At 35.9% G+C, this 16,174-nt stretch overlaps 1 long non-coding RNA gene across 1 annotated transcript in view; it reads right to left on the bottom strand.

The window, feature by feature from the left end:
* LOC101748265 overlaps positions 1–15,703 on the bottom strand; it is a 55,068-nt gene extending 39,365 nt beyond the window's left edge. The window contains exons 1-2 of the long non-coding RNA XR_006938635.1: positions 15,561–15,703; positions 15,342–15,452 (exon numbers count right to left, since the gene is read on the bottom strand). This is a non-coding gene — a long non-coding RNA (uncharacterized LOC101748265). The remainder of the gene's footprint in view (positions 1–15,341; positions 15,453–15,560) is intronic.
* Positions 15,704–16,174: the final 471 nt, after the last annotated feature.

The following is a 16,174-nucleotide window of genomic DNA, read 5'->3' as shown; positions in this document are numbered from 1 at the left end:
TTTTCAAGGTAAAACTAACAAAAATCTATTCATAGAAATATCTGTTAAAATGGTTTTTGAATGAAAATGTATATAGAAAAAGAATTGCTTTCAGCTTGCTTGGTTGCTTTTTTTTCTCTCTCTTTCTTTATTTTCCATTTTTCCTCATAATTTTTTAAAGCGGAAAAAAAAAAAGCAGAATAATTTTTTTTTCCAAGTTTCAGTTAAAACTAGATTATTATTATTATTATTATTATTATTTAATGAAAGGATCTGGATATTTTTGAAAAGCTTCTAGCCATTTCTCTTCTATCACCGAGTATTCTGAGCAAAAAACATTTTGCACTTTAAAGGAATACGTGAGAAAAACTGAACAGTGAGCTCCTGGGTTTGAATTCTGTGGTTTTCACACTAATAACAATTAGCCTACTTTGAATGAAACCAAATTCAGGTTTATTGCTTTGTCTGTTTAAAAGTAAACAAACAAACAAATACAATAAATAAAATCCTATCAGTTTTCCATCTAGGCTGTATACACACTGAAAACCGACTGTACATTCTAAATATTCTACTGCTAGTTTAAGCCTGTGTTGTTTTTTACTGAGTCTATACCTCCTGTGGAGCAACTGGAGAAAATGAACAGGGAACTTCATGAAGATTAATATATTTTATGTCTGCTCATTGCTATTCTGGCCTCCATTCATATGTAATGCATTTCTTTGAGGATGCAAAGGAACCAAATATGATAAAATGAAAGAATTCACTGAATGGCTGACTTATTTGAAAGATGTCCACACTACTATGTACATTTGTAATGAGAAGAGTTCTGTGTGAACTCTCAGTCAGTGTCATGCACGCTTTGTCTCCTTAGGTATACCAAAATGATTATGAGAAAGAAAATAAGCAGAGGGTTTTATAATGAAAACATGATAACACTTGGAATTACAAGTTCTACCAGTGCTTTTGTAGCATTTTGCATTTGTGTATTTTAAAAAACAAATGAAAATATGTTTAATGCAAAGTTTTAATCCAAGGTATTAGATTTTTTCCTCTAGGCTCTTTGATGGCCAAGTGGAAAACTCTTAGGAGAGAGGCAGAGATTAGAAAGCATTTAGCAAAAGTCAATGCATTGTAATCCCTTATCCTGCTTTAGGTCAGGACAAAACAGACCAAGATTCAGAAGGGAACAGAGAACAAATTTAAACAGAACAGAGGACATTACCTCTCAAGATTTCCTTTTACTGGAGCAAATCAGAATGAACCAAGTTGAGAAATGTTAGTCAGAAACACCAGTAAAAGCAGAACTGTCAAAACATTTAAAGATTCCTTTTGCTGTTAGAATTATTTGGATTTTTGTACCTTTTGTAAAGTTGGCTTGTCTAAATTTGCAAAAAAGCAAACCAATACATCAGTGGCAGAAGAGTTAACGTAAGGCAATAAATAGTAATAAAGATCGTAGAAGGAAAATTGTAAAGAGGAGCATGAAACTACCTCAAAAAGCTTTTTTTTTTTTTTTTAATTGCAGCTTACGGTAACATTTTTGGGACCTGCTACTGAGAAATACTATACTAATTTATTTTTAACAGTATCAGTCTGTAAAGGAATGAACGCAAAAAAGATTAATTCCTTGAAAATCTATCTGCCATGATTTTTCTTTCATTTGAGTCCTGAATATTTGATCTAATTCTTCTAGTATCCTCCAGATTCTGCTAAGTTATCTATCCCAATATTCTGTCCACATCTACTTGTGTCTACATCTAAGTATGCCTGAGAGGCATTTGATATATGCTCATCAATATAGCTTTAGCTGTGCCATTTACCCATAAACCATTTCAATGTCTTTGACAAGGTCCTTTTATTATCATTGTAGGTCCTGTGGTTTGTCTGCATTATTCATCCTGGGACTGGCATCTAAAGTCAGTCCATACTGGAGAGCTCTATACTACCATTTCACCTAGACTGTCTACAAATATGTCCCGAGACTCAAAGATTTGCACAGCCCTAGAGCTTCATCCACACTGCAGCAATCAAGCCATTCTTAAAATGCTCCAAGCATGATTCAATGCTAAGGCACAACAGAAAATTACAGAAATTTACCAATGGGGTTTTACAGGGGTACACTTGCAGTAGTGTAAATTTAATCACTGGGACACAAAAGACTGTTTCCAAATCACATTACTTCTCTATAGAGTACTAACGGATATTCTGTATTTAATTTTCAGCAACAGTACATAACATATCTAATAGATAAGGATGTTTATTGTTTCCTTACTGGAAGGATCAAACTTTCAGATAGCACATGCAAAGAAAGACATTACTTCCTTCAGTAGATGGACATGTCAGCCAAGACTAAAATTTTATTTGGGAAGGAAAATAAATGGAGGAAAGGTTACAACTGCTGAATGAGTCACAGTCAAAGGTATTCTGTATAGGTAAAGCCTCCTAAAAGATCTCATGTATTTTTTGAGAGTGCTTGGTAGAAAGAATGCACAGAATCACTGAGTTGTGCTTATTACCAACCTTGAGAGATGCAACTGACAGGTTTTCTAGAGAATATCAGGCTGATCACATGCCAGTGTAGCAATCCAACCTCAATAAGATTAAGTTGCACTCTCAAAGTTTTAAGTCCACACACTGGAATTCCTGATAAATATGTTAAAAAACAAACTTGCTTGAGAAGGCTAGAACTGCTATCATGAATAATTTGATAAATAAGACTACAAGAGTTCATTTTCCTCAGTGAGACAGCGCACATTTTCTTTAGCACCTTGTAAAGAGCAACTATAAATACTAAATATATATATATATATATATTGTTTTTATCAAATCTATTAAGCCTGAGCACACATTTCTAGGGGGTTATTGATTATCTCTTAGCCTATCTTTCAAAGCTGGTCATTACATTTGTTACTCTGGAAATCTAACCCACTTAACATGTTGGACTGATTCCCGTTTTTGAGCACCCTGCAGTCATTCAATTAGAACTGGTTAACATGAATGGGTTTTTAAGGGGAAAAAAAAAAAAAAAAAGATTATGTGGTTCAAAATCTAATCCTATTGCTGAAGTTTCCTCACAGGAAAGATCTATTCTTACCATCGTAGCAAAATGCTATTGATAAAACATTTATTTTTAAATAAAAGGCATAAAAATAAATTGCTTTGCTGGCCCACTGAGGCTTAAAGCCTGAGGAATCAATATTCCCATATTTTATGGTCATTATAGCCCAATAGTTGTTCTTCCTTTATGCTGCTGAAATCCATTTTGGAAGCTTTTTGAATTATTAACCCTGAGAAACAGGGTTCTGATTTCTGATACCAGCCATGGAACCTGGTTTCCTCCAGATTTAATATAATATTGATTTACAAGACATTACAAAACAGGCTCCAATTAAAAGAGTCATAAAATTTTCTAATATTCTACCTAGAACAACTGGAAAAGTCACAATTATAAAATATCTTACATGGAGTTTTATAATTTATGAACAGTCAGATGACTTTGTCTTGGACTAGAAAAACAGATGAGAGCATTTTGTTTCCATTTAGACTGCTTTGAAGCAATTTGTGATGACTATGGCATCTACATATATACCATGGGTTCCACTTAAAACTCATTTTAAGTGTATGAATATGTCTCAGTGTGTTTTCACATGATCCACACAATAATCTTGCTACCATAACCTCTAGTATGCTCAGTTTAGACCCTTAACCTTCTCACCTGCTGAGGTCTCTGTCCAAGAATATTTTGCTAATGGTCAGAGGCCATCGCCTTCAATAACAGTATGTATACAGATACACAATATTCTACACATTATGCTGGCTGTGGCCTAAAAAAAAAGTGGTGATGGAGAACTGTTAGTCACATCTATTAGTTCATATTAGTCACCAACCCTCACTACTGATGATATTAGATATAAAAAATGTTTTTAAATCACGGGAATAAACAACAACAACAACCACATATAATATTTAAAAACACACTCCCTTGATTCAAAATCACTTTCTTTCATTATTCAATCAGAAAGATTCTCATGAATCACACAATACAGTTTTTATCCAACAAATCTTATCCTCAGATGAGAAAGAACTGGGCACTTTTCAGTTCTAGAGTTTTTAGAGAGCCTATTATCCTGGCATGAAATCTGTAGAGCACATAGAAAATAAAAGAGCAAGAGCTTTTCAAAATTATTAATTTCTACTTTGGAAAAATAGCAACACTGCAATTCCAGTCTTGGGTTCAGTTTATCCAAAGGTTATATAAAGCATCAACTCATGAAGATCACACAAGCTTCAGAACAAGGCTTTATTATAACTTGTCTATTGGATTTGACTGAACTTTTTTTTACTTAAATAGTATGAGAAATTTTCAGTTTTGTTCAAGGGGTTTTTCTTCTTGGGCACCACAGCGAGATCATAGAATCATAGAATGGCTTGGGTTGGAAAGGACCTTAAAGATCATTTATTTCCAACATCCTCCCATGGGCAGGGTAATCACACAGTAGATCAGGTTGCCTAAGGCCTCATCCATTCTGGCCTTGAATACTTCCACTTCACATTTAAAAGTGAGTGTTTAATCTATCTATCAGAGACCCCATAGCTGTAATTGCAAGACCTAGCCTAACAGGACACTCAAAGAGTTACCTTGAGTTTTTATGTTGGCAGATTGTACCACCTGAGCAGATATGGTCTCATGATCACTGTTAAAATATCAGGCTTTATCTAGATATATCATTATATTTTCACTATGAGAGATAACTGGCCTCATTACACATCTAGCTAGGTGGCAAGTTGGATCATCAGGGCTCTCTCAACCCCTGAGCCCCAACTAGTATCTGCTTTCCTACATCACACTGGCTTGTCTCAACAAGATTTCCCCCATAACAATGCTCAGGCACAGCTGGGAGACCATATGCTAAAGGCAGCACTCAGAAATCAATATATAAAAGGAAGGACCAAATTTGGGCTTCTCTCTACATAGTCCTCCAACAGCATTCCAGTAGGATTTAATACCTTAAACATTTCCATATGCCTGCATGCCACACCCCATGGTATATTTCATGCATTCTGAGTTTCACACAGTTCTCATGTTACTTCCTTTTACTGACACTTTAAAATGACTCTCTCCACCCAAATGCACACATAATAATAATTTTGTCCTGTGCTGAAGCCAGGGAGACATACAAGGAATATATAAGGGGAAATGATTTCTGTCTCTGTTTTATTAGAAGTAAAAAAAACAGTGCAGGATACAAGTATTAGGTAATTATTTGCTTCATTACAGTATACTAAGTATGACTACAACAGAATGACAGGTGTAGATCAGCCAGACCATCTCTTGTGTGTATATGAACTTGGGAGGTTTGTCAGGGTTTAGAAAAGGGAATATAATAAATGGCTTTTGGAACAGTTTTAAGTATTATTGAAAAATCTTTTCATGAGTATTTAAAGAGTAGTCCTCCACCCTGTCTTTGATTTTTTTTTATATTTTTTTTATTTTTTGCTGGCATAGATTAAACTATTATTAGAGATATAAAATGATCTCTAAATATTTTTTTAATTGTTTTGTTGTGAAGTACAACATGTAGAGTGCAGTATTCAGGAATGACTTTGCCCTGATAGGATATCACAGATGTAGGACTATGAACAGCTGCATGGTCTTTATGCTAAGGAATTTAAAACAGCTCAGCAAACTTTTGCTTCAGAATACACACAGTGGTATGCTGCAGAATAACCAAGGCTTCACACAGTTGTGGAAAAGAGATCGAATCCAAAGTATGGTGCTTATATTGTTAAGCATCCCAAAACTCAATAGTATTAAAACATATGGCTTTCACTCAAGAGTATGACAGCAGTGACATGTCATGACACCCTCCCTGTAAAGCTTTAGCCAGTGATTATGAACATATTTGATATCAGCTAACATTGTTTAAAGGACTATAGCTCATTTAGCTCCTAGACAAAAATCTCTGCTGACACCATATTTGACACCAGTTCCGATAGTTGTTACAGATTTAAACTATGAAAGGCACATAATGAGTGAGTGAAGGCCCCAGCTGTGTATGCAAGCTGACAGGCAGAATATCTCTTTTCATGAGATCTGTTTGGAATAGTTACTGGTTTTCACAAAAGTGCTTATATCATTTTTGTCAAGTAAAAATTCCTGGGGAAAACCAGAGAACAAGTGAGACCTGATTCTACAGTAATGGTTTTGTTTGTCTCTCTGACAGAGATGACAAATCTCAGCTTCCCAGATACTGGTCAGTGCTTCATATTTTATACTCTTTCACAATGTTCTCTCGATGCTTTCTCAAACCTCCAATGATGTTCTTTCTGTAAGCCCTTTTTGTAGCTACTCTATAATTCTGTATGTAAAATCAGGAGATATTGTCTTCAGTTGGTGAAGCCATAACAACTGAACTATACAGTCACTTTGTCTGATCTTTGTTGGGGAAAAAAAAAAAAAAAAAAAGAAGAAGCTAACAACAGCACAGTTCAAGAACATCTCTGAAAGCACACACGTTTATGGAGTAGCACCACTGTCACCTATGTACTCCATTTCTAATTTTTGGATCTCAGGGCAGACCTTGTCACTTCCAGCAGTTTTGACTCAAAACATTTGTCATACTCATGCTCAGGCTGTGAGTTCACAAAGCTCACCTGTGGCGTGCCATGGGTTTATACTGGCTTCATCTGGAGTTCAGAATGTGGAGAAGCAGAACATTTGACACTTTGTAGTCCTGAGCATTTAGACAACATTGTGGCATAGTAATATTTTGATAAAAACAAACTAACTGAAAACATCAAATCATCCTTCCTGAAACATACATTTTGAAATTGCACTTTTCTCAGTATAAACATCCTAAAAGTTATGCTATGAACAGGGAATATATATTTTGAATTTTGTCCTTGGGTCTGTAGCATCAAACACAAAGTGCTAAAGGAAGGAATAAGGGAAGTCTCAGATAAAATTAATACACTATTTGGGGCATTGATTATCTTTTTTTCTTTTAGAGAGAAAAAAAAAAACAGCTTAAAAATCGACATTGTTATTATTATTCATATGTAATTTATAATTTTAAAGAAGGACAATATCATTTTCTAGGCTGAATGACATATTGCAAGAGAATTTTTTATGTCAAACTAGTAACATTCAATTAATTTAACGTGCATTTAAGTAAAATCCATTCAAATAATTGAGTGGATAAAAAACTAAGCAATCTGTCACCCACATTCCACTGCAGTTATTTATAAACTCAACTACACCATTGATAAAAACCTGTACTTCAAAACTTTTTACAGTCAGTATCACACAGTACCCAGTTTCCAATAGACTAAAATCAAATCAAAATAAACATCCTTTTCAGAGAAACTGTTAAACTCAAGTGTACCACATCAAGCAAAAATAAATTTCATAAGCTAAAATTGCCTTTAAACTTGACACGTTTCTTAACTACAAAATAAGCCAATAGATACTATTTGTTAGTTCATTTTTTTATATCCTGAGCAAGCTTTAAATGGCTCTCTACCTGATGAAAATGTAATTAATTAATATACAGTGTTATTACTTGACTCTGATACAAGGTTGGCTGAATAATCCATTTCACCAGCCAACATGACTTTGCCTGCAGCTTCTCTATGGAGACAGGTGCTACCTATTTGCTCCCAGGCCCTGCCTCTCTCCTCAACATTTTGTGCCTGCAAGTATTTTGGACTCCTCTCTAGCTCAAGTTTTTATGCTAATAAGGTTACATTAAAAACTCTCTGCTATTTTCACACATACCACATTTTTTAATGACCTCCCCAGCACTTTGTCAATGAGTGATACTGGAATCTCTCAAAGCACTTATCCAGAGGCTGACTGGGGTGAACATGCATGCTTAACCTATACAATCTACATGATATTGGATCACATTATCTGGACTACTGAGATACTCCTGTAGCTATATTATCATAAGATTAGCTACAACACTATGACTAGAAGTATATCAGAAGTAATTTGTCATGTTTTAACTTGTCATGACACCATTTAATAGGAAACTGAATAGCCCACAAAGCTTAGCACCCTTTCAGAAAGTCAGCTGCTTGTGGCCACAGTAATATATCCTTTTGCTGGAGACAATGCCTTCTAGGCACTACTCTTGCTCACCCTTCAGTATGGTTTCAAATCCACTTTGATATATTTTCTACATATGCCATATCCCTCAATCCTTGAAAGGACATGAATGTTATTTTCTAAAATGAAAATGGAAAGAAGTTTTGGAATTGCTTTAATTTACTTTGTTTAAGATCAAGCAGTTGGACATGCAAAACAAAAAAAATGCAAGTGGTGGATATATCGTCATGTCTTCCTATCTACAAGCACTAAAAATTCATCATTAAATAAAGAAGAAATTTTATCAGCAATCAGTTTTTTTTTTTTCTGACTGTCTGACTAGATGAATATGAACCTAGCTACAATGAAAGAATTGTGTTGTTCTGCTGTTTCTTAATTACTGTATTCTTAATTACAAATAGTCCTTCTCTACAGTGTCCAAGATCTTTACAGACTGACAATTTCTACTTAAATCTAGGAAAATTGCTTTTCCTTTCCTCAGATTTTCTGTTAGGGCTGTCAGTGAAAAATCCAGTCTACCTTATTATTGCAATCACTTTGAGAAATCCAGACACTTCACATGGAATTTTCCCATGATATCTTTAAAACATTACAACTAGAAAACAGGAAAAGATTAATAGCTTCCTCTCAGGTAAAACTTACAAAACATTGATGCCATAGAACCTCAGAAAAAAACAACAGGATTAAAGTTGGTTGAACAGAAGTTAGATTTTACTGGTAAGTTAATACAACCAGGGCATGTGCTCAGATTCTCAAAGGTCATTGCTTACGTGATTAAATTTTTTGAAAAACCTTTGGCATGTTTATAACTTACAATTATAGTCTCCCAAACAATTCCCAGGTGGCGTTTTTCAGATAATGTTTCCAAAAAGCAACAGAGATGAAACCATGCAATTTTGACAGACTTCCTCTGGCACAATCCATGGGCACTGTGCCAACGGGGTCACACCTGCACACTCATGTCTATCTTCACGCAATGTAGGAGGCATGGCATTGTGATATATAAAAACATCTTGTTTCTGAGATAACTTATGTTCAACACAGCTGCACTCAGAGAATGAGAAACAAGATGTCTCACACAGGAAAGAGGTATGTTTAGTAACACCAAAATGATCTAGGCAAGATGAGAGAAGAATCTTACTCTGACTGAATCATCCCACTGAGAAATATGCAAATCCTATCTAATAGTGAGGGATGAAGTAAAGAACTCACCAAGTACCTCAGCCTTCTTAGCTGTTGAGATGTAGCCAATTCTCCTTTCTCATTTTTAGGAGAAGGTACTGGGCTGAGCAGATATCTGATTGATCACTGGCCCACTCTTGCCAGGTACAGTTAGAGGGCTGAGAGTTTACATACTTGTTCTTTATCTTTAATTTTAAAAGTATGTGTATATTTATACATGTATATATTTTTTATATTTTATATAACTTTTATATAAACAAAGCTTGCAGAAGTCACTAAAACTATTGATCAAAGAGAGCTGTTTAAGGGTCTGTGTCAGAATGGCAACTATAAGAAATACAGATGTGGGAAGCTTTGGTTTTACACATTTGTGTGTCTGGGAAATTATTTTGTAAAATCATATCTCACTAGAGTCTGGAGGGAGAAAATGGAGGGATGTCATTCAGAAGAATAATGGAGTACATAAAAGAGAGACAGAAAAAGAGCTGTGGCAGACTGGTAAAAGTCAGTGAGAGTTTAAAGTGCTGGAGGGAAGGGGCTGTGGATGTCTGCTAGAACCAGATTAGCAGTGTACAATACAGACAGGGAAATTAGAGACAGACAAAACCCATAAAGCTCTTAGACAGGCAGACTGATTTTCAAATGCTGTGAAAGTGACAATGGCTGAAGAGAATCAGGTTCTATTTTGTGGCAATTCCTAGTCCATGAGTCATCACTTCTGTTAATGAAGACTACTCATTACTGTACTGTCTGCTTATTGCCTTCAGAGATGACCCAGCGAAATTCTACCTGCTGTAAACTTGCCAGCTCCAAACCTGTTGCCTACTCAGCTGTAACAGTCCACAAAAGCAAGGTTACAGAGATGGAAATCATCTTCTCTGTGGCAATGGCCTTGTAGAATATGATACTTTGGTGTTGGATGTCTGGTGCCTGCTCATGTGGAAAAGGATATGGAGCTCCTTGAAGGGGTTTAGAAATGTCTGTATTTCACAGTGTAGTCACTCTATCAAGCTTCTTACCAGGATCAACGTTTATTATCTGCATCCTGCCAGTGACTTGAGCTGAAAATTCTACAGGCCACCAAGACCTTCTCCGTATAGCTCACTATGAGAACCAGGTACATGATCTACATGATGACCTGATCCACATATGAAGACTAACAGTTCTTCTAGCTTCAGTATGAAAGAAAATTGTATGCAACATGATCCTGAGAAGATATCAAAATTGTCTGATATGAGAAGCAGGGTTTCAGGTGCTCAGACATCCTGAAGTACACTGGTAGCTGCTGCAAACAATATGTATCGACAATTTGTTATGCAGAGACTGTTAATCTGAAAGCACTGGGAACAGGGCTTTTTCTTATACACCAAAAGGCACAGCAGTATTTTATTCTTTAAGCAGATAATACCACCTCAAGAAGAGAAGGCTCCAGAGAGACCTGATAGTGGCCTTTCAATATCTAAAGGAGGGCTATAAGAAAGAAGGGGACAGACTCTTTAGCAGGGTCTACTGTGACTGGACAAGGGAAAATGTTTTCAAACTATAAGAGGGTAGTTTTAGATTGTCTGTAAGGAAGAAGTCTTTTACGATAAGGAGGCACTGGAAAAGGTTGCCTGGAGAGATGGTGGATGCCCCATCCTTGGAGACATTCAAGGCCAGACTGGAAGGGGTTCTGAACAACCTAATCCAGCAGTGGATGTCTTTGATTATCACAGGGGAGTGGAACTAAATGATTTTTAAGGATCCCTTCTAATTCAAATAATTCTACAATTCTGTAAAGATAGAAGGCACGTATGACAGCCAGACAAACAGGTGATTAGGCACAAAAACATATTCCCTTTCATGACCTTTGCTAGCAACCTTCTATTGGTACAAGCCCACACTTGAAATTTACTAGTGTAGATGTGGTCTGATACAATCTGCCTTCTGCAACAAAGTGAGCACCCTGGTATGTCTGCTTTACTAGTACGGTCATAGAGAGTCCAAGTGTCTATCCCATCTTTGCAGTATAAATTCCAGGAAAAACAGAAAGCAGTGTAGTGGTATAGAAAGAATGATGGACTTGAGACACCATGCCAATGCAAACAATTGACTGATTCAGGGCAGTTTTTTTAATCTATTAGTCTTCTTAGTGTCTTTTAGAGTACATGGTCTGTTAAATCTGTGAGCAAAATTACAATTTCTGTACACTTTCAAGTACAGGAGCCCTTATTCTGAAGGACAATATGGCCAGTCTTCTGATACACTTCACACTGTGTGTGTTATAGAAGAAAGCAGCCAAAACATTACAAACCTAAAGGAAGAACTACGTGAAGTAGAGTCACAATGAAACAGAGCTGTCTGCTCCACTGAGGGAATATCCATCCACGATGCTTAGTTACACACAGTGGGTCTGAACCACCCCATAAGCGTATACAGTGAACATTTTTATAAAATCAGTACACACAGAGAACTAATTAACTAACTAACTAACAAAATAAAAAGTTTAATAAAAACATATTTTCCAACTTCTGAGTTCTAAAGTAATCTTACCAATCTGTCTTTTGATCATATGTTCTCTCTTGCCTTTTCTCTGCAATGGTTAATAACTGCAAAGCAATCCAATTTCCTTATAATCACATTTCCAAGTAGATCTCAGGGGGGTCAAATTCTTTTAGTTGTGTGTTTTGTTGAGTGCAGCAGCCGTCTTTATTTTTTTTATGCCACAGGGCAGATGGCGTTTTTCCAAATCACCCCATATGTACTGGAAAAATCACGGAGACATTCCTCACGTGCCAAGTTAAGTAAGGATTAGCATGCAGAGTGCAACTTTGCATCTTATTTTCCACAGTGAAGGGATTTACTCTTTCTTTATAGGTTCCCATCAGTTTTTTATAATGAGAAATTTATGCTGTTACCCACATCTGGTTTTTGATCTAGGACAAAAATTGTTACTGGAATGCTACATACATATCCATAGTGTTACTTATATCATTACCATTAGGTCCACACTTGTCCAGGGCAAAAGAGAAACAGCAAGCAAGGATGGAAAATCAGTCTAGAAAATATTCATCAATAGAAAGTTATCTATGGCCTTACAGAGGATAAAGTTGGAATAAGAGGTCAGTGAAGTGATAATTCATACCAATGAAAGATAAATCCCACTGAGACTGCAAAGATATCATGTTTCTGTAAACCATATCTGAGATTGCAAGTATGTCAAATGTTTTTCCTTGTATAAAACAAAATAGTTCTATTACCTTCTGTATCAGTACATAGTCTAGTTATTTCCCGTAATAGGAATTGAGCTACCTATGCTAAATGTTGAATGAGACATCAATATCTTGCTGTGATTCCCAGATTGCATGGAAGATGAATGGCAGATTTCCACATAGCACACCAGATTTTAGACTGTAATATTGTTATATATTCTACTGAGCAGATTCAGAACTGACTTGAAAGGGATTTTCAGATACATAAAAGCATGAAGTCGTATGATATGTGGGAATCCAGGTTAATGATCTTTATAATGATCCATCCACTGGTCTTTAATTCCTGAACTGAGATTCAGAGAAGCAAGAAGGGCACATTAGAAAGGGTCAAATTGCTTATCCAAATTAAAAAAATAAAATAAAAAAAAAAAGTGGAGCTGGAGGCCAGCAAAAATACTGACAAAATCATCCTGGATTCACTGATTTGCTAACTAAACAGTTTCTAAATGAGTCTTTCTAAACTGTTTTTATTGAAATGCGTTTTAACAAAACCAGCAAAATTACAATGAACTACTATATTTTTAAAAAATGTATTTCTGTTCTAAGTAGAGTAGAAAATGTTTTCTGGAACTATTTTCTTCAGTTAGTCTACTATTAGATACTGACTAATCAAAATTGCATGATGTTTCCCCTTCCTATCTAAACCAACTAAACCAATGAAAACAAACAAACAAACAAAAAAAGATACTAACAATTGTTAGCATTTATTTTTTACAATTCAAATGATCAGAGAATTTTTTAACCTTCTTCTGTTTAAAGATCTAATATTAATTATTCCTCAGTAACCTTTCACAGACCTCTTCTTTGGAGGTATCTACCAGTCAAAGGCAGAAAACCAAGGCATTAAAAAAGAGGAAAAATCATGTAAAAGCAATACTAAAACTAAAGACATCATCCAGTTCAAAAAGCACAGCATGGAATGTAAAGAGCTCAAAGCACTGTGGTAAAACAGGAACAAACTTTCAAATTCTGATTAAACTGTCAAAGTGTTTTTATATATGCATAAGAGATATGTGAGTAGCTGAATTGAGGATTCAGTGTACTATTAAAGAAACAGTGTATCAGAATGTACGTTTAATCAGCGGTATTTAGGAAACATGGGCCTATGGAAAATTGATCATTTTCAATAAACCAAATATAAAAACTGATAGTAGTTTAATTGGTTCTACATCAAGTGTACTATACCATATAAGTAAAATAAGTTTAAATGAATAAATAATAAATATTCATGGAGTAGCCCTTAATTTGGCATTTGCCCTGCTCTGCATCTTACTTGCAGTAAATATAGGGATTTGTTTGGATAAATTTTCACACATTGAATGGGACCTATTTAACCCCCAACTAACCCTTGCGCACTGCAGTGCTAGTCACTGAACAGCAGGATCACATTCCTGGATCTCATATGGAAGGCAAGGGGATTCTCCAAGTTCAAAGTCATACAGTTAACACCACTATGTCTGGTTGCATCTATTTACTTTCCAAAATACACTTCCAAAGCTGAAAATTTCTGCACAGCCAAAAAAGTTGAAGTCTGATAAAATCTGAACATGGTACAAGTGACAAGAATGGCATGAAGAACACTAACGATGACTTCCCCTCAGAAGTCTCCTGTGAAGTCAAAGAATAATAAAAAAAATCTGATGGAAAATACCTATACAATCAAACTTGTATCTTAGTGCATTGCAGAGATCCACAGGGGTCCTCTGCAGATTTTGAAGTTCACCTTCAGACTCAAAAATTAAAGGCCTACAGTTAAAAAGCATGAATTCTCTTTCTATTAAAAAAAAATACATTAATTTGTTATTTCCCAGACAGGATAATCTAACATTTACCAAATGGTAAAGACGGTATTAAGTACAGAGCATATATTATTGCATTTCATAACTTACAATGCTTAAACATCATGTAACACATGTAATAGGGCATCTGATCTAACTTGGACCTCAACAGCAAGACTCCACAGATGAGTTTAGAGTTCAAAGGTTTCATTTCGTCAGATGGCAGCTCAAGGTATATAACCATATTAATATATCAATGAACATAGCCTAACATATACTCTCTTTCTCTGGATCTGTATTAGCTCAGAAAAACCTCCACAGGCACACAGCCTGCTGATCAAAGCTTGACTTTGTCCAGACCAATTTCAAGTCTGCTAAAAGAAAAACAAGACTATTCATACATGCACATGTACACATTTCCTCAAGCTGTTATTATAAAATAAATTTTAATTGTTAATAAAGTCACTGATTTCTAATCACTGCCATTTCTCATCTGTGTAAAATATTTCTCAAGGGAAATAACCCAGGTAGTATTTTTATACAAGCCTCTCCAGGGAAATGGTATTTTATAGTTTTTCCACATATATTTTTTTTCTCCAGAAACATTGCTAGTTTTAATTAATAATAATGAAAAAGGATAAAATTCTTGCCCAAAGGAGAAAGTAATTTACAGTTAATGGTCTATAAAACAGTATTAGTGATTTTCTTACAAGTCCCAGAGGTAAAATATTTCAACAATATTTGTGGTTTATCTGTTTGGTTTTTTTTTTATTATTTTTTATCAGTATATTTTTTATGATTCTTCAGAGCACTGAAATCATTTAACAATTGCTTGTGTATCTCACATGTGCTGTGATTATATGTATGGAATTTTGCATGTGTGTGTGGTTAATTGTTTTACAGCTTTACAAAACTGTTGTCAGGTTTTTTAGAGTTAATTTTTTGGATATAAATGGAGATCATGGACAAGAGAACTAACAACATTTACTGGCTACCGACGGATTTCTTCCTCAAATGTAATTAAAATTACTGATGACATACTAATTTAATATGTCTCCATATCTTCCAGCATTTCCTCTACTCCATATCCTCATTGGTGTGGCTGCCCATTTATCTTGATGTTGCTCATGGATTGTGATGCATTTCAAAGCTCTGTAGCCAAAGTGGGGAAAAAGTGCATGTGACTGAATGAGAACATATGACATTACATGACATATACACATATATTATATGTTATACATATATGTATATGTCTATAACCTTTTGGAGAGGTACTCAGCTCTGGAGCGGATGCTTTCTGTGCTGAAGTAGGCAATTGCCTAGGCTGGTTGAGGGGTAGCCCTGTCAGGGAGCAGGTGCATGGCGCAATTGTGCTCTACATGGCAACAGCATTCTGATGTCACAGGGGCAGAACCAGGAAGCCCCTTGTGTGTATGAAACCTGCCACTACAGAGTGAAGAGACCCAGGAGCAGCTCGAACAGGATGCGCAAGCAGAAGAGCACGATGCATTGGTTTGCATGGGCATTTCACACAGGGCAGGTGAGCAGTGAGAGCAAGGAGGGCAGAGAATCTCTGTTCACTTGGGAGACAGCCAGTAGGTGACTCAGACAGAGTACCCACCTAAAAATGTGGCAGTCCAAGTCTCTGGCTGCAGTGACTGCCTGAGCCTGTTGCTGTTGGTGAAGGGCAACAGGGATTCCACTTGCATGAAGTGTGAAGAGGTGGATGATCTGCTCAGCATGGTGGTGAAGCTCAAGGAGGAGGTGGAGAAATTAAGGAGTATCAGAGAGTGCAAGAAAAGCACCAGGGTAATATCCCCCAAACGGTGATGGCCTCTCCTGCCATCATCGAGCAGAGGGACACAGGACACAGG

This window comes from Gallus gallus, chromosome 2 (assembly GCF_016699485.2).
Source record: "Gallus gallus isolate bGalGal1 chromosome 2, bGalGal1.mat.broiler.GRCg7b, whole genome shotgun sequence".
Taxonomy (NCBI): Eukaryota; Metazoa; Chordata; class Aves; order Galliformes; family Phasianidae; genus Gallus; species Gallus gallus.
The sequence above is the reverse complement of the archived record's forward strand: the minus strand, read 5'-3'. Positions and strand labels throughout refer to the sequence as shown.